This window comes from Rhinopithecus bieti, unplaced genomic scaffold (genome assembly GCF_001698545.2).
Source record: "Rhinopithecus bieti isolate Rb0 unplaced genomic scaffold, ASM169854v2 scaffold_110, whole genome shotgun sequence".
In the NCBI taxonomy this organism is placed as follows: domain Eukaryota; kingdom Metazoa; phylum Chordata; class Mammalia; order Primates; family Cercopithecidae; genus Rhinopithecus; species Rhinopithecus bieti.
The window spans coordinates 3,494,366-3,518,212 of NW_016803311.1; the positions used below are offsets into that span (position 1 = coordinate 3,494,366).

Sequence of the window (23,847 nt, forward strand, 5' to 3'; positions counted from 1 at the left end):
TTTTTTAATATATACTTCCTTCAGCTCCACACTGTACTAAAACGGGTGTCTGGCTACCTCCATTCTCTGAGCCTCCTGACAACAAAAGGCAGAGATCCTATCTTACTCATCTTTGTATTCCTGGTGTCTGGCACAGAACAGATACTCAACAAAAACTCAATAAAAAAACGAATGAATAAACAAATAAAATGTAGTGATGCTCAACTTCCTATGTGAGGAAAACTCATCCCCTTTTAAGCACTTATGTAAAAGTATGATAGTAAGTGCTAACTTCATTCAGCAAGCCTTTTGTGAGTGTGTCATATATGGTGTGTTGGGCTTAAATACCTCGGGGAACTTAACTCAGTTCCCTGTCCTTGAGAAGCTTTAAATCCAATGAGGGAAAGAAATAAACAACTAGTTAATGCTACCATTACTTGTTTTATTTTGTCTAATTCCCCACAAATTTTTCTCTTTAAAAGAATCTCATTCTTTACAACCATGTTCCATCACCACATACCTCTGGTCAGTAGGATATAGATAAGTCAACAGAAAACAAAGCTAGAAGAATCTTTGTGGAGCTTAAATACACATTCTTTTTAGCTATTCTTGTTTAGCACAGTAGTCATTTGAGCAAGTATATAGCACAGTATTAAAGAAAAGAATATAATTAAGGACACCCTGATACCATCCTTGCCCTTTTTCTTTTACAAACGCAGCATGACCAAGTGGAAAGGGCATGGATTTTGGAATCAGGTCAGGGTTCTCATCCCAATTCTGTCCCTTTCTCCCCATGTGTGACACAAGTCGCTTTATCTTTCTGGGCCTATTCCTTCATCTGTAATTCAGAGATAAAGAAGCATGCCTTAAAGGGCTCTTGTAACAGTAAAGGAGAAAATGTATGTAACACATGCCACACAAAAGGTACTATTATTATGTGAGCTGCTCCACCTGCTTCTTGAAGAATACTGGTTCTAACTTCAGTGCAACAATATAAATATTTCTAATCCTGTCTTACTTTGTTTTCTGTTGCTTATAACAGAATCCCTGAAATGGGTAATTCTAAAGAAAAGGAATTTATGTCTTACAGTTATGGAGGCTAAGAAGTCCACGGTCAAGGCGCTACATCTGGTGAGAGCCTTCTTGCTGTTAGGGACTCTCCAAGAGTTCCAGGACAATAGAGAACATCACATGGCAAGAGGGCTGAGTGTGCTCATGCGCTCACTCGGTCTCTCTTCCTTTCCTTACAAAGCCACCAGTCCCACTCCCATGATAACCCCTTAATCCATTAATTCATGAATGGATCAATCACTTCTTACAGGCTTCACCCCTCAACACTGCCACATTGAGGATGAAATTTCAACATGAGTTTTGGAGGGAACAAATATGCAAACTATAGTACACCACAATATCAATGACACAAAATGTATACCAAAAGAGAGGTACATTTGACTTTTGAAAAGACAGGTTTGAACTAACATGGGTCCACTTATACCCAGATTTTTTTCAATAAATATATTTGGAAAAATGTTTGGAGATTTGTGACAATTTAAAAACAGTTGGGCTGGGTGTGGTGGCTCATGCCTGTGATACCAGCACTTTGGGAGGCCAACTTGGAAAGATTGCTTGTGCCTAGGAGTTCAAAACCATCCTGGACAACACAGAGAGATCCTGTCTCTGCAAAAAATGAAAATAAAAATAAATTAGCCAGGCTTGGTGATACATGCCTATGGTCCCAGCTATTCAGAAGGCTGAGTGGGGAGGATCACCTGGGCCTGGGAGGTTGAGGCTGCAGTGAGCCCAAGATTGTGCCACTGCACTCCAGCCTGGGTGACAGTGAGACTCTGTCTCAAAAAAATTTTTTTAAATAAATAAATACAATAAAAACACAGACAAACCATGTAGCCGGGATAACAAAAAAAAAAGAAAAAAGGTATGTCATGAATGCATAATATATATATATAAATACTAGTCTACTTTATCATTTTATGGCGGTAGCCATAAAATTTATTAGAAAAAATTAAAATTTATCAAAACTTACACACACATACGATACACAGTATCATTCACAGTCAAGAGAAATGTAAACAAATGTAAAGATGCATTATTAAGTCCTAACAGCATACAATGAACTGTAGTACATACTGTACTACTGTAATAATTTCATAGCCACTTCCTGTTGTTATTGCCGTGAGTTCAAGTGTCATGAGTATCCGCTTAATCCACTGTGTGATGTTAATCATCTCCGCGTGAGCAGTTCATCTCTCCGTTAAATTGTGTATCACAGTAAAAAATGATTTCTCGCTGTTCTCTTGTATTTTTCATCCTGTTTAGTGCAATACCACAAACTCTGAATGAAAACATGCCACTAGAGATGCCGGAAATGCTCCCCAGAAACAAAGTCATGACATTACGAGATAAAGTTGAATTGCTTGGTATGTAGCATAGATTGAGGTCTGCAGCTGCAGTTCCCAGCCCTGCCCCTCCATTCCCCGCCCTTTCAGACATAGGAGTCATCTTGTAAGCAGACAAAAACTTATAATATCAATAAGTACAGTACAGTACTGTATTTTCTCTCCCTTATGGTTTGCCTAATAAAATTTTCTTTTCTCTAGTTTATTGTAAGAATACAGTGTAATATACATATAACATACAAAACGTGGGTTAATAGACTGTGTTATCAGTAAGGCTTCCAGTCAACAGAAGGGTTACTAGTTAAGTTTTTGGGAAGTCAAAAATTATACACAAATTTCCGACTGTGCAGGGGTCAGTGCGTCTAACCCCTGCATTATTGAAGGGTCAACTGTACTTGAAAAAAGTCACTTGTAGCAGGAAGAATAGCATGGGAAAAGATTCAAGACCATATAGTTAAGTCTCAGATTTCTAGCTGGTGCATACATCAACTGCCTCTTCTCAACATACACCCTGCAAATCCTTTATTCCAGATCCTTTTTGTGAAAAATCAAACTATTATTTCCTATGATAAGATCTAAAAGAACTGACAGATGTTACTCTATACTAACAATTCCATTTTCACAAAGAAGAATCTCTGAGTTAGTTAAAAAAAAAAGAGGAAAATGAATTATGTACAATGTCTAGAAATAAATCTTGGCACACAGTACACGCTGTATTATATATTAGTTTCTAAGTCATTTCTCAACTGTTTAGGTAAGTAATTTTGCAGAACATGTAATAAAAAATTTAATAAAAACATTTTCCTTTCAATTCCAAACCTAATTTATAATTTAAAAATCACATTTACTTGTGCTGGTACAACTAGGAATCCATAAGCAAAAAAATTAAGCTAGACACAGACCTTATAACTTTCATAAAAATTAACTCTAAATGGATCACATACCTAAATGTAAAATGCAAAACTATAAAACTTCTAGGAAAAACACAGGATAAAATCTATGCAGCCTTGGCAAAGAGTTTTCAAATACAACACCAAAGCCTATCCATGAAATTTGTAAGTTGGCCTTATTAAAATTAAAGACATCTGTTCTGATAAAGACACTGTTAGGAAAACAAAAAGACAAACCAAACTGGGAGAAAATATTTGCAAAACACTTATCTGATAAAGCACCTGTATATAAAATGTATAAAGAACTCTTAAAACTCAACAATAAGAAAGCAACCCCATTAAAAAGTGGGCAAATGATCTGAACAGACATCACACCACAGAAGATGTACAGATGAAAAGGAGCATGTGAAAAGATGTTAATATGTCATTAGGAAATAGTAAACTAAAGTAACAATGACATATTACTACACACCTATTAGAATGGATAAAATCCAAAAAAACTGACAAAATCAAATGCTAGCAAAGATGTGGGGCAATAAGAACTCACATTCATTGCTGGTGAAAATGTAATAGTACAGCCACTTTGGAAAACAGTTTGGCAATTTCTTACAAAGCTAACCATAATCTTACCACAGCATCCAGCAATTGTACTCCTAAATATTTATCCAACAGATATAAGAACTTATGTCCACCCAAAAACCTGCACGTGAATATTCATAGCAGCTTCATTCATAGTTGCCAAAAACTGGAAGCAACCAAAATATCCTTCAATAGGTGAATAAACAAACCATGATATATCTGATAATGATAGAAAGAAATGAGCTATTAAACCTCAAAGGGACATGGATGAACCTTAAATGTGTATTGCTAAATGAAAGAAGCCAGTCTGGCAAGGCTATATGATTCCAATTATACAACATCTGGAAAGGGCAAAAGTAAAGAGACAGTAAAAAGATTCGTGGTTTTTTGGGAGAGGGGCTCACAGAGGTTACGAGTGAAGCCCAGGGGATTTGTAATGTGTTGAAATTATTCGGTATGACACTATGATCCTTTAAGGATAGCTACATCAAATTAAGCATTTGTCAAAACCCAAAGAACTTCACAGGACAAAGAGTAAACTTTAATGTATGCAAATGTAAGCAAATCATTTAGAAGGTCAAGGAATCCCAAGGTGGAATGCAAATTGTAACAAAGAAATCTAACTGTATTATAAATGGGTGCTACAATCTCACTGAAAAGGATAGGAGGAAAGGCACTTGGCTGACTAACTCTAGAAATGAGTAGAGGCTGTGAGACTAAAAGCAAAAGGAATAGCACATAAACACTGTACTCTTGATGCTAAAGTTGTTTCCCATAGGAACACAGGTTAACAATTTGAATGCTGCTATACATCTATGAAAGAAATGAATGTATAAGCAAATGTATGGCAGATGGTGCAAGCCAGGTTTCTTCTCACTGTTGGAGTAAGTTTACATATAAACAAGGGGAGAAGGCTAGAATGATACCTGTGGTAATGAATTAGCATTACAGATAAAATGTAAATTCATAGTTAAACATGGATACAAACTGTTACATAAAAATATGTATAGATATGTTCATATACACACATGTATTTCCTGCTTTGTCACATGAGAGAACCTAGAAGCAATGACACCGCAGAAGCAACAAGCACACCTAGCACTCAGATCTTGGTTTCTAACACCATTCCCCTACAAAATGATCCAGATTCCTTGGAGAAATGACTGATTCTAGGACCGTGGCAAGATGTATACAGATGAACCTACAGCATCTCATAGTAACAGAAAGTAAGGAAATGCTTCCAAAAAAACAAAATTCACATTGATGGTAGTATGTCAAAGAGGCACTGGTGCCAAGCTGTAACAAAATAAAGTAGCATTGGATTATAATCCAAAATATTTAGATAGATATTATATTTATATAATATATATACCCATGAGTCCAGAACAAAATAAATATGATTGAGTAAATAAACACATGGGGGAGAAGAGACAAATCTCCCATGGAGAAAAAAATCCAAGTAATTTATAGAGATACTCTGCCTTCACAGGGGGAAGCATAACTTTCTACTCCTTAAGTATAGGCCATACACAGTCCTTCCAAGAGCACAGCATGAAAAAGGCAGAGAAAAGTGGAAAAACCTGATAAATACTACCTCAGCCAGGTGATAAAGATGAGTATCACAGTGACAAATCATGTTGATAGTATATACCCTTGATATGAGATGAAAATGGCACGTTACCTCTGTGATCTTTCTACCAAAAACCTATAATCACAGTCTAATCATGAGAAAAAACATTAGATAAATTCCAATGAAAATGCATTCTACAAAATACCCGACCAGTACTCCTCAAACATCACCAAAAACAAGGAAGCCTAACAAACTTTCACAGCCAAGAGGAGCCTAGGGAGACATTACAAGGAAATACATTTAGTGGTGTTCCGGATGGTAGGGTCCTGGAACAGAAAAAGGACATTAAAAACTAAGGAAATCTAAGTAAAGTATAAGCTTTGTTAATTCTAATGTACTGATACTGGTTCATTAATAGTAACAAATACTAATATAAGATGTTAATAAGGAGGGAAGCTGGTATGGGGGTATACTGACACTGTATTTGTAGCTTTCCTGTAAATCCAAAACTTCTGAGAAATAAGGTCTATTTTTTTTAAATCCCATTTAGGAATGCATCTAAAAAATACAGAAAATGTTGTAGTGAAGCACTGAAGAACCTTACACTTTCTTGCATATATTCAACTTAAAATGTTTGCAACTATACCAATGCAGAATTTTCTTACAAAATATTTTCAATCACTAACAGCTGCAAACAACTTCATGTAGTATTAATAATTCTCAGGAGGGATTTACTATAGCCAGAGTACTTTAATTAAAATTCCACTTTTTCCCCGACATACCTCTACAGATGTCCAAAAGTTTGTACCCTATCATTAACTTATGTTGTTTTGTGATGACCCATGTAACTACCAAGTATGTTTCATACAACTCGGGAAAGCTGAATTGTATGTAAATATTACATAAATCAGTGCTTAAATATTCATCCAATAGAACTTCAAGTATCTAAAGAGACAACTTTTAAAAAGCTATCATTTCCTATTCTGGATACTATGTTTTCTTATACAATCCTTGGTTCAAGTGACCTGCTACAGAATTAAAAGAGGTATGTAAAAGAAGGGAATAGAGAGAAGAATAAAAAGCAGTAGGGGAAAGGGTGTGAAATAGAGTCTAACAAAACAACTAGGATTTGGAATGTAATAAACACGAAGTAGACAGTAGCAAGCCTATGCCATAGCATAGAAAAGAACTGGTATCTGAAAAGAATCAGTATTGATAAAACCTTGAAAGCAGGAAAAAGCTAGAAATAAAAACAAAATGAATCTTTATGTTTGATCACAAACAAGCAAAATATTCAAAATTAGACATTAGGTTCCTGACAGGAAACAAAAGAAACATCACCCTATTAAGAGTGGGGCTATTAATAGTCTCAGTTAAATTACACTTGCTAGAAATTACTATATATAATATTCAATGACATTGGGAAGTGAAAAAAATTACAAAGAGAATGCACCAAGTCTTGTAAACAGCGGTTATTTCAGTATAGTAGAATTAAAAGCAAATTATATTTTCCTTCTTTTTTCCTGCTATAAAGTGAATGACTTGTGGTGCAATCTTACAAAGTCTCAATCTGTGTATTCTGCACTAAAGGCATTCTATTAACACTATTGTATTTGTGATACATTCTACCTTACCCTTTATGTGACAATTCTATACTGTTTTAACTTTCAAATTGTAAGTAAAAGTGTGAATTCGTGACCAAAAATTTTCCACACCAGCAAGTTAAGAACTACAGCAATTATGTTTAGAAAACTGCGATCCCAAACAAAAAATTCTATACTAGGTGAGACAGGATGACATTGACTTTAATTCCAATAGACTCACTACCACATGATGTCCATTACTACTGCTCACTTTCCAGAAGCCAAGGAGCTGTGGAAGAATAGAGTCCTTTCAATGAAAATAAACTAGAGGCAATATACAACACAGTTACTTTGAGAGTTTTTTTATTATGATTATTATTTTCAATATAAAGAAGCCTGCCCGGAATCCTAACTCTCTTATTTCTCAAAAACGACAAAGCCAAAAAATCACACTCTTCACGTATGTGAAGTCAAGTTTTATCTGAACTCATCCTAACATATTAGCTCTTTTACCTATTCCTCTTACTATCTAAGGCAAGAAACCTTGAAAAGAGAAGCAGTAACACTTTCCACTGAAACATATTTTGTAAAGGAGAGTTTTAAATCCTAATGCTTCACCGCTCTAGATGTCTACGGATTTCAAATCCTAATACCACGGCGTCCTGCCCCCCGCGAGATTCCAACAGTACTAGGGGCCCTATGGAAGGAAGAGAATTCAAGAAACACTGCAGGAGAACGATCGGTGCAAAGATTTTGCAAACAGGTAGTCCTAGGAAGGAAAGTAAGAGTGAGAACATCGGAGAGAGCAGGGGGTACATGGGTGGGGAAACCCATTTCAAATGCATGAACTGACCACAACCGGAGAAAAGCCGTCTGTCTTCCCAAAAGTAAAATGGTGAGTAAAGTGGAGTAAGCTAAGAAAGTCAACAGCAATTAGGCATTGACAACGATTACGAAACAATGAGCTATCTTAAGTCGAGGGGGTGAAAGGGAGTGGGACCCTGTCCTAAAGGGTCATTTTGAAAAGAACCCCTCCCCATTTGAGGCGGGTGGGGAGAGCAGCTCAACAAATCCCAAGTCTAACATAATAAGCCGAGATTGGGATACTCGGTCTGCAGTCGCCCCACGGACCAGATGAGCGCAGGTGTATCTGCGGAAGCTCAGGTTACCACGAATATCACCGAGCCACGGAGAACCTTCCCAGCCCAGCCTCCCGGAGCCCTGGGCGCGGGTCTGCACGGGCCCCGCGGCTTGCCCGGACCCGGTGAGCGAACGCCTCTGGCCGCAGCGCCCTCGCGCACCTGGCTGCCAACACCAGTTGAAAGCAAAGTGAAGGGAGGCGGACGCGGCTCCTGGCACCGCTCCGATCCAGCACACAAAGGCGGATTTTTAAAATCGAGCGAGTCAAAGCCGCCGGACCCCCGGACCAGCGCCTTTCGCCAAGGGGCTCTTACCTCGGATCCGCCCTCGGGGCCACGGCTTTCTCCGGAGACGCCGCGATCCTAGGCGAGGTGGGAGGGGACCGGGAGAAAGCCCCCCAATCTGATTCGCGCCCAGCCAGTAGTCGGCGAGCCGCGGAGCCGCCTCCTGCGCCCAGCTGAAGAGCAGCGATCTCCGAGGCGAGCACAGCGCCGGCCTCGCGCCGGGCGAGACAGCCTCGCTAGCTGCTGCCTGTGAAGTCTGGAGCCGCCCGCCCGCTCGCGGCCAGTGCCAACCGCGCGCTGCGCATGCCCAGTGCCCGCGCGAGGAACGAGGGAGCGGGCGGGCAGGCGAGTGCGCGCCGCGCAGCCAGGAGCGGAATCCGCTCTCCGGGTCTTGCCGGCAGCCGAGCCGCGGAGTTCTGGTCGACTCCAGCGCTGGAGGCGAAGCGGCCGGTGAGGCCGGGTGGGCGGGAGAGGGACCGGAGGAAAGCAGACGGGGCGCTGCGCCAAGTTATCAAGGCCGCGATCAAAGTCGGACCAAGGCAGCGAGCCGACAGCGGGTTTTCCAGAAGTGCCCTAGCAGGACCGACTAGCAGGCAGGAGGCGCGGGAAGGAGCAAAGAGCGTGTGGAGAGCTTCGCCCCCCAGCGAGGGTGGACGCCCCGGGCGGAGAAGGCGCTCGGGTTGCAACACCCGGGGTCTGGCTGCAGCACGTAACCCCTGCCCTATGGCGGCAAACAAGCCGCCCCTAATGACCAGCCAGCCTTCGTCTTCCTCCTCTGGCCCTCGGACCTATTTTCCCCCTTTTGTCGCTTTCCTCTTTTTTTTTTTTTTTTTTTTTTTTTTGTCTCTCCAACCCATGCGGTAAAACTGGTGGTGCCCAAGGCCCTCCATCGGGTCCCTGGGACTGTCCCAACTGCCGGTCCTTAGCTCCAGCCTGCAAGCCCAGACCCGCCTCGCCCGGCTGCCTGGGAGTCTATTTTTCTTGTAGCTCTTGCCAAAAGCCCTGATGTGGTTTGAAGTAGTGGAGGCTTCTTTCACTTTGTGCCTCTCGTGCCTTAACCAACCCTCGTAACCTCCTCTCTGAGTAGTCTGAGTAGCTCATGGAGCCTCTAAAAGAGAAGTCCATCTTCTCATAGATATTGTGTTTTCTCACTCTTAAAACTCCTCATTGTCATAACTACTCTCCCAATCTCCCCATGCTGTCCTAATTTCGAAGTCAGTTGACTTCCAAAAGTCAACGAAAGCCTATAAATTAAACTTGGTTAAAAGAAATTGGACCTGCTTGCTCTGTGAAGCAAATAAAAGCACAGTCAGGGAGAAACGAGATAACATGCCAAGGTGGACATTAAAACCATTCTAAAAGTTGGAATCGATCTAACGGCTAAGTCCAGTCCCCTATTTTAAGTGGGAATCCTCTCTCCAATATTCCCACCACACCACTATCCACTTGAACATTTCCAATGTTGTAAATTTCTATTTTTTTATCATTACATATAACCATGATTATTTGTTGAATACCTATGCCAGGAACTGAGCAATTTACACACATTATTTCTAGTCCTTAAAATGAGATAGGCCTTATTATACCTATTAAACACATTAGGAAAATGAAACCCAGAAGTTTCCTTCTTTTTGCCAAAGCCAATGGTGACTGACGCCAGAATTAACAACTAGGTCTGCTTAACGCCATAGCCTGTATCATTTATGAACATCAAATCAACTTCTCTTATACTACTCATCTTGGTTCAGCCCCTAGGAACCACACAATATGAATCTCATTCTTTATAGACATTGCAAGCTTTGAAATAGTAGAGCAACTATTAAGTAACCAACAGATCTAATACATTTCTTCAAAAATTCTCTTTTAACTGTTTTTCAAATAACAGTGAGCTGCCATAATCACACTACTCACCTTGCTTTGCATGTGTTTTGCTTTTTCATTCTCCTCTCTAAATTGTGCACTCAGAATACAACATTCAAATACAGTGGGCCAAGAACTGAGTTCCAGTTCTCCAGCTGCTGATCAGCCACCCCTTTGATCCAGGCACACACTACCTAGATTCAAATAGAACACCCAAGTCTATTTCACATGAACTAAATTAAACCATATCTTCCACCTTACGTAGTCTATACTTCCACGTATTTAAATCTTCATTTTTGTTTTATTCTTATTAAATTTTATCGTGTTTGTTTTAGGACATAATTTCAGATAAATACTAGTGATCACTTTTAACATAACATTTGTAAATTTAATAAATATACCTTATTTGGCTCCATCTATGTCTAGTAAGAAACAGTAACACAGAACAGGCTTTAAAAAGAGCCTGTGATATTATAAAATATATATTTGGTCTTCATCCCATTTTCAGACATATAGCTCCTAAAATCCTTGAAATCTCCAAAGTGATGAATATCTTTTTGTATTTTAATGAATTGGCTGATGACTGGGGGCTCCTGGATAGCTTCAGGATGGGGACTGGTCATAGGAGGACAAAGGCATGATTAGTGTGTTGGGACTTTCAGCCCCACCCTCTAACTTCCGGGGTTGGTTAACATTAAACTGATCACCAGTGGCCCATGACTTGAACAATCACGCCTACGCAATAAAGCCTCCACAAAAAAATAAATAAAATAAAATAAAAATAAAAATAATGGGTTACATGCACTTCCAGAGAGGGGAACATGAATAACAAAACACTTGGAAATTCCTGGATGGCAGTGCTCCCAAAGAGGGTATAAATCACCCTATGCATCCCTTCAACTGTATCCTCTGTAATACCCTTTATAAGAAAATGGTAAGCATGTTTCCCTGAGTTCTGTGAGCAGGTCTAGCAAAATAATCAAACCCAAGGAGGGAGTCATGGGAACCCTAATTTCTAGTTGTTCAGTCAGAAGCACAAGTAAAGCCACCTGGGGCTTTTTTGATTGGCATCAAAGTCGGTGTAGTCTTGCAGGACTGAGCCCTCAACCTGTAGGATCTGACATTATCTCCAGGTAGATAGTATCAGAATTGAATTGAAGACACCCAGCTTCTGTCTGCTGCAGGATTGATTGATTGATTGCTGGTAGGGGAAATTCTCACACACTTCTTGGTAACCAGAGCTTACAGAAGTCTTCTATGTTGATTGTTGAATAAGAAAATAGAAAAGAACACTTAGGTTTGGGGTTTCTTTTCCCCTATATCTTCAGACAGTCCACCGCCAAAATAGATCTCCAAGATAACAGTCAGTTATGAACCAATACTTTTCAAGCACTTTGGTTCATGCAACCATACCATAACCAACATGCAGTTCATGAAGTTTTTCTAGATGCTTTGCTGAAATAAACATTTACTGTTTCTGGCATCCCAAATCTACTGGTCCAAGAAACTCTTTCAAAAAAAAAGGAAACTAGTTAGCTAAGATCTGTTTTCAGATTAACCCATTCTGGTATTAGTGATCCCCACTAAAACCATTGTTAATAATCTGGTTTATACTTTTGTTAAGAACCTATGTCAAACTTACCTATTTGGAGTATCACTATACACAAGTTTTTCCTTTTTGAAAATCTCATTGGTTTAGGTTGGCATTTGGGATGAAAATGATGTAGGAATGATGTAGAATGGAGATAGATACCTGGAGTGAATGGGGCATTCAAAATATGGAGCAGGGCAGGTGCGTTGGCTCACATCTGTAATCCCAGCACTTTAGGAGGCCGAGCCCGACCGATCACCAGAGGACAGGAGTTCGAGATTAGCCTGGTCAACATGGCGAAACCCCATCTCTACTAAAAATACAAATGTTAGCCAGGTGTGCCAGTGCATGCCTGTAGTCCCAGCTACTTGGAAGTCTGAGGCATGAGAATCACTTGAACCCAGGAGGCAGAGGTTGCAGTGAGCCAAGATCATGTGACTGCACTCTAGCCTGGGCGACAGAGCAATACTCTGTCCCAAAATATAGGAGCAGAGTCTACAGCTGGGTGTTAATGCTACATACAGAAAATGTGGGGCAATTATAATGACCGAATTTTATCTGGGGAGTAAGAGCTATCTCCACATTACCCAAGAGTCAGAAGAATTCTTCAAACATCCCTGTTCACTCCCACTCCCCATTCTGATGTATGAGTATAATTTAGGGACTGCTGTGTATACCTCTGTAGACTCACAGCCTTAAAGCCATATAACGTAAAACATATCCATGAGTAAATCTAGAAAAGGTACACTGTAGCTTAGAATATTATTATTATTATTATTATCTAAATCTTCTAAGTATAACTTGGTAGACAAGTAATTTCAGGTTGGCTACCACCATTGTTATTATTTCACATTGTTGAAAGAACAAACCAAATTACATGGATTATTATATTTGTTCTCACTTTAGGAGGTGCTTGGGCTTGCTTCTTACTTTGTAACTGATATTTATATTTCTTGTTAGTTATGGTTCTTTACACCCATATGAGTTAACAAACTCAATTTGCTTTAGCCTTCAAATGTCAAAATGCCCTAATTTCTTTTGTAATATGTAACTGTAAATGTATAGAAATTTTGAAGCATGACAGGAAGTATTCTTAAAAGGAAATTTTTTCCAAATATATCCTCTATTTTCACCAAAAGAAACTATATTAGTTAAAATAAATAAATGCATATACAACATTGCTTACCCATGGATGATATCTTTTGCTTTTCCATCTTTTTTAATAATCAAGAATTAGTTTTCCATAAAGGGAAAAAATCCAACCAGTGTTACTTGAGTAAAAAGCACTGAAGTTCTGAAAAGAACTTGAATCTTTTGAAGAATTTAATGAGTGTGAAATGGTCATTCATTCAACAAATGCTTTTGGACTCACTAATAATTATAATTTGAAATAATAATTTAGTTGAATCCAGTAGTGTAGCTGAAGTAAGAGGGTAAATCAAGAGAGAATTTTGAAAGAAGGAAAAAGGGGAAAGAGACCAAATGAAACACATGGAAAAGGTAATGAAAATCTAAGAAAAAAGAGGAAACAAAATAAAATATAGAGGACATTGGGAGCTCCTTCAGGCAAAAAACTCCCCATCTTATACACTATACTTAAATGTGTGTAGAGAGTTGGCATGTATTTTTTTAAGCTTCACACAGAAAGGTAAATTAGATGATTTGAAAAGTTCTCCAGCTACACATCACCTGGATCCTGCATAAAATATACTTTGATATGCATTGTAGGACTCTGAGATAGTAAAGGGAATCTCTCAGGGTCCAAAATGAAAACAAAACAAAACAAAATTGCTGAAGCAGGTGGGGTGGGCAGTAATCTTTTAAATAAGACTTAAACTGGCTACAAGGTGAAGAAGCTAATCTTTTAAATCCCATATTAGCTGACTCTGCTGGAAGGAAGTCAGTATAGTTTCAGGTCCTTGGGTCCACAAGTTCCTCTTCAAGAGAGATAGACAGAAATCCTCTTTGGAGAAAAATAACCTCAAGTTAGTGTCCCAGAATTTCCCACAAATAAACATCAACCAAATAGGAATTCATAATCAAAGATCTCAAGCCATATAAGAAAATTCTGCTGACATGAGTGTTAGCAGAATAAATAAACATAATTTGATTTATGAGGCAAAAAAACTAATTAGCTATGATCTGGCTGTATAAAGAAATGAAAAATTAAAATCATAAATAAAAACCTATCTAAGATGACTAGGCATACATGAAAAGAACGCACTAGAACTTTTGGAAAGGAAAATATAACTGCTAAAATATAAAACCCCATAAATGAGTTAAAGAGTGAATTAAACATAGTTGAAAAGAATAATGTAAGCTACATATGAAGAAATTATGCAGAATGCATCACAGAAGGTGAAAAAAGAGAGAAAATAATAAACATTAAGAGAGATGGAATATAGAGAATGTTAAGAGATTACTCACCTCTAATTAGAATCCCAGAATGAGAGACCTGGATCCTGCATAAAATATACTTTGATATGCACTGGAGTAAAGGCAAGAGCTAACAATGTTCCAAAATTAATATAGAACATGAATCTACACAAAAAGGAAGTCCTGGCTATGTACATGTATCAAGTAGGATACCTGAAAAGAAAATGAAATAGAGGCAGTACATATACAAGTATCACGTAAGATACATGAAAAAAAGCAAACCAACATAAACTACAGTGAAATTTCAAAACACCAAGGGAAAAGGCAAACTTAAAATCATCGAGGGGGGTAATATTACCTACAAAAGAAAAACAAGTAGACTGAATAATTTTCAGCAGCAATATGGCAGCCAGAAGACAGTGAAATATCTTCAAAATGTTGAATGAAAATAACCGTTGACCTATAATTTAGTGTCCAGAAAACTATATTTTCAGAACAAAATGGAATTAAGACATTTTAGATTAAAACTATTCTTTTTACCACCTTCACTAGATGAACTTCTGCGATACACTTGCAAATGAAGGAGAGTGACCCAGTAGGAAATACTGGAATACAAGAAAAAATGGTGAAGAAATAAACTGATAAATATCTGGGTTAATATAAAGAGGCCTGGTCTGTACAAAATAATATTAATAAATAATATGAAATTTGTGAGGCTTAAAAGACACAATTTAAATGCTGGAGAATAACTTACAAGTCAGAAGGAGGATAATTAGAGTTAAGTCATTCTAAGGTTCTTGTATTGTTTTGAGGAGGTTAATATATTAATTTTAAGTGTCCTTAAGAAAAATATTCACAGTAAGATTTTAAGAGAAATGATCCATATGGTACTTCACAACCTCCATTTTACAGGTAAACACACACACACACACAAAGGTCACAAATCGTAGAGTTAGTATGTGATGAAGTTGGGATTTGAATTCAAGCAGAGAACATGGTTTTGACCATTACACTCCACAATATTTTAAAGACTCTAAAAGAACGGAAATGTGATGTAGAAATTCCAAACCAGTAGAGGAAGGGAAAAAGAATAAGAAGTAAACAAATATTAACAACCAGTCTTCCTCTGTAGGCCATTAAAAAGCAAGAAAAAAGAAATGTAGGAGAAAAGGAGACATAGAAAGAGCGAAGGTAAAGACTGAGGAGAAAAACATTCAAACACGTAAATAATCACAATATAAATGGGCTAAACTCTCTAGTTAAAAGACAGAGTCAAAGCAGTTTTTAAAGATATAGCTATATGTTTTTACAAACATAAGAACATGGAAAGCTTAAGATATATCAATTATGTAATAATTAAAGCTAGTATAGCTATGTTGACATCACATGCAATGGACTTCAAGATAAAAAAACATTGTGGCTAGGAAAGGTCATCACATAATGATAAAATCTGCAAGAGGAAATTGAAAAACCTATTATCATAGTGTAGCTATTTCAACACCCACTGTTATTTATATATCTCTATATCTATCTCTATCTCTCTCGATATATATATAGATTATTTATATAAAGACCTATATCAATATATATATATATATCATACGTATAATACATATGTGGCGTATAGCAATTAGAGAATACACATACTCAACAAACCCAAAAGAAATATTTGTAAAAATTAACCAGGATACCTTAACACATTTCTGAGAATTTGCATCATCTAGAAAAGGGTTTAAAAACCTTTTTGTGTGAAGGACCTGATAACAAAAGCTAAGGTTTTGGAGGTCAGTGGTCTCTGTTGCAACTACACAAGTCTACCACTGTGTAGCTCAATAGCAGCCATAGATGACACATAAGCAAACGACCTTAACTGTGTTCCAATTAATGTAAGACACACTAAATTTGAATTTTATGTAATTTTTACACACCTCAAAATATTATCCTTCTTTTGTGCTGTTTGACCATTTAAAATGTACCAACCATTCTTAGTTTGCCAGCTGTAGAAAAACAGGTGACAGGCCAAGTGTGGCCCATAGGGCGGTGATTCACTGACCTCTGATCTTGACTCATCTGTTTGTAAGGCAGTAGAGTTAGAAATCAATAGCAGACTAATTTTTTAAACGTTTAAGTTTAAAATGAAATTTTAATTAATTGTACAGTTTAATTTCTAAAGATTAATTTAAATGGGATTTAAAAACAGACTCCCTGCCAGGCATGCTGGTTCATGCCTGTAATCCAAGAACTTTGGGAGGCCAAGGCGGGAAGATCACGAGGTCAGGAGTTCAAGCCCAGCCTGACTGATATGGTGAAACCCCGTCTCTACTAAAAATACAAAAAAAATTAGCCAGCTGTGGTGGCACATGCCTGCAATCCCAGCTACTCGGGGGCTGAGGCAGGAGAATCACTTGAACCCAGGAGGAGAAGGTTGCAATGAGCCGAGATCCCGCCACTGCATCATTCCAGCCTGGGTGACAAAGCGAGACTCCATCTCAAAAAAAAACAGACTCCCCAATAATGTATGACTAGAATAAGAAATCATAATAATAAAATTTATAAATACATAAAACTGCAAGAAAGAGAAATAAATTCTAGTATATTCTGTTAACAAAATAGACTATAGCAATGAACATGCGGGAGCAACCACTGTGTTCCTCAGTACAGATTACTCTTCGAAACTTAGAGTTGAGTGAAAAAAGTCATAGAAGATTATGCACAATAAGATACCCTTTTAAGATATCTCAGAAAAGCATAACTACATATTTATTATTTAGGAGCAGTATACGTTTGACAAAAATTAGTTTGTAAACAAAGGAATGTTTATCACAAAATTCAGGATAGTAGTTAGCTCTGAAAGGCAGGAAAGGAATGAAATGAGGAAGCTAACATAGGTAAGTTGCAATAGTATTGTAAGGTGGGTCATGGGTGCTCATCTTAATTACTATTCTTGTTCCTCCTGGGAGAAAAATCGTAGAATTACATACAGTAGGGAGGACCTTAATGCAGGGAGACAACCATGGCTAGGGAAAGGCTAAAAGAGATGAGCCAGAATGACAGAAGAAGGACAATGGAATTGTTGCTCTAATTTGTGGTGAAAGTGCTCCAGTCATATTCTCTTGTTTACCTGGACTCAGGTCATCAGAGTGCCTTATTCCCTATTATCTCTGACCTTTGAATGACTGATGAGCTCTGTCAATTAAAGAATAAATAAATAAATGCTTTCTGAAGAAGAGCACAGATATTCTGTTTCCAATTTTAAATGTGAAAGTTTGTTTTTATGAAAAGGTTGATTTCCACCAGAAATTTAATGTTCTGTATAACTGAGGGAAATTTAATTTTTGAATTTGAGAGTTATTGATCCAATTACTAGTAACAGCTGAATGCTCTTTAAAATGCAAAAAAGACATTTGTTTTATCTTTTTGAGAGAATGGTGCTGTTTGTTCTGCAGAACTGGAAATCTGCCATTTACAAACAGCATTTATCTCACTATTTACAGCTTTTTCTAATCAGATCTAGGCTTTTTATTTTCCTACTTGTGCCTAAGGAAAAAAAAAAAAAAAAAAACAGATGACAATGAAAAGGGAAGAAAGTAAAATAACCATGGGGGGAAAAACCCTTCAAAAAACTATCTGTTTAAAATTATAGTAGAGTTTTAAAATGGAATTCTACTATACAATTGAAAATGAGGTGGTGACATTAACTACTAGCTAGGATAGACAGCAAGATATATATTCATTAAGGTAGGGGGAGACCGCATGTTGCAATAAATTATGTGGTATGAATTAACTTATGTAAAAAAGAATAACAAATAAATATAAGCCAACATTCTACTGGTATTTTTATGGAAGCGAGGTTACAGTGTAATAGGAGTCACTTTCACTATTTCAGTTAATTTATTTCTATAATTGAATTTTAAGCCATGGACGTGTATTATTTTGTAGCAGAGAAAATTTAACTTAGTAATATTTTATTATTCAGTGTGGATTTTTCATGTTTCTCAATTCTTTACTCCTGCTAGAACTTGGGCAGATTTTTAAAACTCCCATCCTTAATGTCCAAAGTTGCATTTTCGTATCTTTAGGATTGCTGAGCTAGAATAATCGTTAGGCTATTTAACAATTCCCCCTGGGTAAGCTCATTGGCATTGCAAACACAGACACTGTTTCCTTTAGTTGGCACCCAAACTTTCTTCTTCCTTAACAGCAGAATCCTCAGCAGGGAAAATAAAACAAAAGAAAACTCCTATTATGAATTTGGAAAGTTTTAAAATGCAAATTCACATTTATCAATAGCTATCTCACTGAGATCACTTGTACTCAAGGTAACGCCAACAACCTTAAAGATCATGTTCCTGATCACAGCACAGAAATCCCAGTTTCGTTTTTGCTTTGGTTTTTTTAATCAAAAATTCATTGGTTGCTAAGAAATCCCAATTTGGGCAAGGCAAGAGCAAATATATCCCACAGATTTTAAATGTAACTTCATCTTAAAGGACTCAGAAACACATACACAACCCCCAACACACACAGAGAAAGAAGGAGAAAATCTCTAAAGTATACTATAAACACTTGTTGGCTTCCCAAAAACACTAAGTTTCGTATCACTTTAATGAACACTTTGTAAATGCAAAGCTTTCAAATAATTTTCTTCACTTTATCATATGAAGGATGCATTTCTTTCTTTCCTCCCTTCCTCCCTTCCTTCTTCCTTTCCCTTTCCCCTTCCCCTTCCCCTTCCCTTTTCCTTTTCCTTTTCCTTTTCCTTTTCCTTTCCTTGCCTTTCGTCCTGACAGAGTCTCACACTGCCATCCAGGCTGCAGTACAGTGGCACAATCTTGGCTCACTGCAACCTCCGCCTCCTGGGCTCAAGCGATTTTCCTGCCTCAGCCTCCCAAGTAACTGGGATTACAAGCGTGTGCCACCATGCATGACTGATTTTTGTATTTTTAGCACAGATGGGGTTTTGCCATACTGGCCAGGCTGGTCTCAAACTCCTGACCTCAAGAGGCCTGCCTGCCTCGGCCTCCCAAAGTGCTGGGATTACAGGCATGAGTCACTGCACCTGGCCAAAGGATGCATTTCTGATCTTATGAACCACACTCATCATTCTGGACATTCATGACTGTACTACAGAGGTACACAACCTTTAACCAAAACCCTTGCAACCAAATGTTTTTAATTTTGTAAAGGGAACATGGTGCTTATACCATATATTCATCCCACCCCAAATAAGGTCTGTAATTAACACTTTATTTCTGCAGCAAAACATATTCCCACAAATTAGAATGAACTTCCTAAGTTGCCTCACATCAGTTCAGATAAGATTTGCTGTCAAACAAGTACAAGTTAGGCTTTGCTACCAAATGGAATTTGAAAACAAACAACCCAAACAAACAAACTTAAAAAAAAAATGAGTCTTTTGATTTGGCACTGCAGATAAGTTACTGCACACTTATATAGCAGTGACTGAAAGGGTGCCTGAGTTGTTTTGTCTTGGGTGTAGAGGTCATGGCTACCATTTTGAGGACTCGAAGTCTGTTTCTCTAAGTCTTCCTGCCTCTATGCAATCTGGCATCCTTCCATCTGTTTTGTTGCTATGATTTCCTCTACCACCTTTCCTGTCCTGTTAATTTATTACTATTAATCTGCTGTGACTTAATGAAATAGATAGCAACATTGTAATTATGTATGAAATTAGAGTAAGTAGGTTTCAGTAAGCAGCCCAAAATTGTTTTGTAATAAGATATATAAACTTTGCTCATATTCATGATAAAACCTATTTCAACAATTTAGGGACTTTTTTGTTTGCTAGTGATTTGCACCTGTATTTGTAATTTTTGAGATACTTATCTTTAAAACAACCCACCACTCCCTGCTCTAAGAAAACAAAGAGAGAAAAAAAGAGAGAGAGACGTTGTCTCATTTTATAGATGTCATCTATTTTCAGGATCTTATAAAACCATGTTATTATAATATATGTATATATGACATTTTGGTCATCGAAAAATAAGCTAAAGTTTAAAACGTATTCACTCTAGCACAAAAAAAGGTTATGACAATAAATAATGAAGTATTTGTAAAATATTAAAAGTAGAATCTCAGCATGATTTTTGTAAACAATAACAGTCAATTGCCAACATTTTTATTATCGCTCAACTTGCAAGTCCTTCCATATTCTGCCCCTGCCTTCTGCATTTATCCTCCTTTATTACTGCTGTCAGTATGAGCCTTTCCACAGCTCCAACATGTAGAGCCCTTAGTGGCAATGCCCACACAGGCCATACTTATCACTGCAACACATAAGAAATCTGAGGAGGCCGGGCGCAGAGGCTCACGCCTGTAATCCCAGCACTTTGGGGGGCTGAGGCGGACGGATCACGAGGTCAGGAGATCGAGACCATACTGGCTAACACGGTGAAACCCCGTCTCCACTAAAAAAATACAGAAAATTAGCCGGGCGAGGTGGCGGGCACCTGTAGTCCTGGCTACTCGAGACGCTGAGGCAGGAGAATGGCGTGAACCCGGGAGGCAGAGCTTGCAGTGAGCCAAGATCGCACCACTGCACTCCAGCCTGGGCAACAGCCCGAGACTCCGTCTCAAAAAAAAAAATTCTTTCTTTTTTTTTTTTTTTTTTTTTTTTTTTGAGGAGGAGTACAGGGTCACAAATGGAAATCAACACAGGAATGTCCAAGACTCAAGGTTCCCGGAGGGAAGTAGCCAATGCTGGTCAAACATCAATACCAAGTGTTAAGAGAAACAGGTAATGAAAGCCCTACTCCAGAAGAGTACGGGAGAAGTAAGAACAAAGAAACCCAATTAAGTGACTCAAGCATAAGAAAGCATCTTGAGGGCCTCTGACTCACCCATTTAGCAAAGGTCCAAGTACCTGACAAGCACAGGGATGGGCCCTAGGGATACAAAAAAAAAAAGTACAAAATGGTCCCCACCCTTCAGGGCATGCAGTGTCGTTAGCAATTAGACAGACATAAACAAATAACGACAACCATATACCATGTCATACCAGTACAATTTAATACCAGGCGCTACCTGAGCACAGGGAAATGAGTGCCTGATGCTGCTGTGCAAAACCAGGGGTTTGCACAAACAGAGACTTGCTGTGCTTCCTTTCACTGAATGGCTTCCAACTTCCATGTTCCTCCTCCAGCGCTCTGACATGCATCGGCCACGGCGCCTTAGCACTTGCTCTGCCCTTGCCCTAGAGCGCTCTTCTTCCAGATTGCTACATGGTTCACTCACTTCATTCAGTTCTCAGCTCAAGTGCTACCTCATCAGAAAAGATTTCAATTACCAACCACCCTATTTAAACTATACCCCTACCCTGCCTAAACCCACACACACACACACACACACATATACACACACACACACACGCTCACTCTCTCTCCCTCCCTATTGCATTACATTGCTTTTTTATCACAGCAGCTATTACAATCTGAAGAACTCGTTGAATTATTTATTGTCTGTTTCCCTCATGTAAATTCTGTGAGAGCAGGGATATCTGTCAGTTTTGTTTATTGCTATATGTCCTCAGTGCTGGGCAGAGTTTAATGAATGAATAAGGAGAAATTTGAGCTGAGTTATGAAAAACATGTAGCAGTTTATCAAGGGAATGGGCAGGAGGTGGAGGCAGGAACACAGAACGTACAATAGGCACAAATAACAAGGAGTCAAGGCACCATTAAAGGAACTTAAAGAGGGAAATAAAATAATCAATTCCTGGCACACAGTGTGTTTATATTACATGTTATTAAATAAATGAGTGAATGAGTGAATACATGGTTGAATTAATAAACAGGATTGTGCTTTAGAAAGTGTGTAAGGGGGCCAGGCATGGTGGCTTACGCCTATAATCCCAGCACTTTGGGAGACTGAGTCGGGAGGATCATGAAGTCAGGAGATCGAGATCATCCTGGCTAACACGGTGATACCCCGTCCCTACTAAAAGTACAAGAAATTAGCCAGGCATGGTGGCAGGCACCTGTAGTCCCAGCTACTCGGGAGGCTGAGACAGAAGAATGGCAGGAATCCGGGAAGTAGAGCTTGCAGTGAACCAAGATCGCATCACTGCATTCCAGCCTGGGTGACAGAGCGAGACTCAGTCTCAAAAAAAGAAAAAGTGTGTAAGGGAGCAGGCCTGGAGCTAGGTGTGCCGTGGACTGTCTTGCAGCTTCCAGGGCTAACTCAGGTGAGGTGGAGTTGCTAGGGTCCTGAATTCAGAGATCCCTTGATTGACAAGGAACATTATGGCAAGCCAGTGGCTGAAGTAACTGAGGAGGAGAAGAATGATCAGGAACTCAAGGAGACTCAGCTCATAAAAGCTGCTCCAACAATGTTAACAAGCTCTGTGTTTGAAGACCCCCATAATCAGTAAATTAACCAGTATGATGACGAAGGAAGAAAACAAAGTACTAGCCAGATCCTGCATGACTCATGTTCTAGAAGCTATGAGAAGTACCATGATGCTTCTGCAGGGGAACAGCCAACTATTGAACGCAACCCCTACACCAGTGGTCCCCAACTGTTTTGGCACCAGAAACTGGTTTCCACAGACAGGGGAGAGGGGGTTGATGGGAGAGGGCTGGAAGGGATTGATGATTTCATCAGGCATTGGATTATCACAAGGAGTGTGCAACCTAGATTCCTGCATGTGCAGTTCACAATAGGGTTCATGCTCCTATGAGAATCTAATGCTGCTGCTGATCTGACAGGAGGCGGAGCTCAGATGGTATTGCTGGCTTTTTCACCTTGCTTGCTCACCACTCACCTCCTGCTGTGCGGCTTGGTTTCTAACAGCCCATGAACCTTACCACGCGTCGGTGGCCTGTGGGTTAGGAACTCCTGCCCTACTCCGTCTTCCACTAAGCAGTGAAAAACTATGAGCCTGTGATTGGACTGGTACCCACCTTCAAGGGAGGCCATTTCTCCTGGATCCCTGGATCCTTACCCTACCAATGTCACCACTTCCTGGCCATAAAGGATGATCACTAAGTGGCACCAGGGGATGTTGATGCTACCCAGAGAAGCTGGAGGCTTTTTGCAACCAGGGCTCAGTGATCAAGAGGAAACATGACATGCACAAGATGACCAAGGCCAACCATGCCCTGACCCACTACTGCTGGTGGTAGAGGTTCCAGAAGGAGTCCAGGGCCCTCCACTGCAAGAAATACTGTGAGCCACTGCCACTTCGAAAAATAGCTGTGGGTTAAGGATGTAGTTCCTTTTTAAGGGCCGGCAGGCCTCATGAGAAAGATGGAGCAGTATATTTATTGCCTGGTAATCCTTCTTTCTTTGAGGCTAAAATTTGGTCTCTCCCTGTCACCCTCTCCTTATAAAGAGAGAGCACATTGTCTTGGAAATGTCGTCCAAGAAACTTAGAACCCGGGCTTCTCTTCCCTCAGCTTGGGATGGACCTTTGGATGATATAAAAGGAAGCGGTTTTAGGTATCAGTTAGAAAAGATTTATTAGGAAATTCTCACACTGAACTGGTATACCATGTGGTACAGTACTACCATTCACTAAAACTGTTTGGAGGGGGAAAAAAGAAAGTGTGTTAGATTGGATA

The 23,847-nt window shown here is 39.0% G+C and overlaps 1 protein-coding gene and 1 pseudogene across 2 annotated transcripts in view; one reads left to right on the forward strand and one right to left on the reverse strand.

The window, feature by feature from the left end:
* The window catches only part of EPS8 (EGFR pathway substrate 8, signaling adaptor), a 181,941-nt gene extending 172,684 nt beyond the window's left edge, over positions 1–9,257 (reverse strand). The window contains exon 1 of one of the 2 annotated variants that reach the window (XM_017873718.1): positions 8,470–9,257. The gene's annotated coding sequence lies outside the window, so the exon portion shown is untranslated. The remainder of the gene's footprint in view (positions 1–8,469) is intronic. The other variant, XM_017873734.1, reaches the window with a different exon arrangement.
* Positions 8,743–23,409, forward strand: LOC108530226 (28S ribosomal protein S7, mitochondrial pseudogene; annotated as a pseudogene).
* The last annotated feature ends 438 nt before the right edge of the window (positions 23,410–23,847 follow it).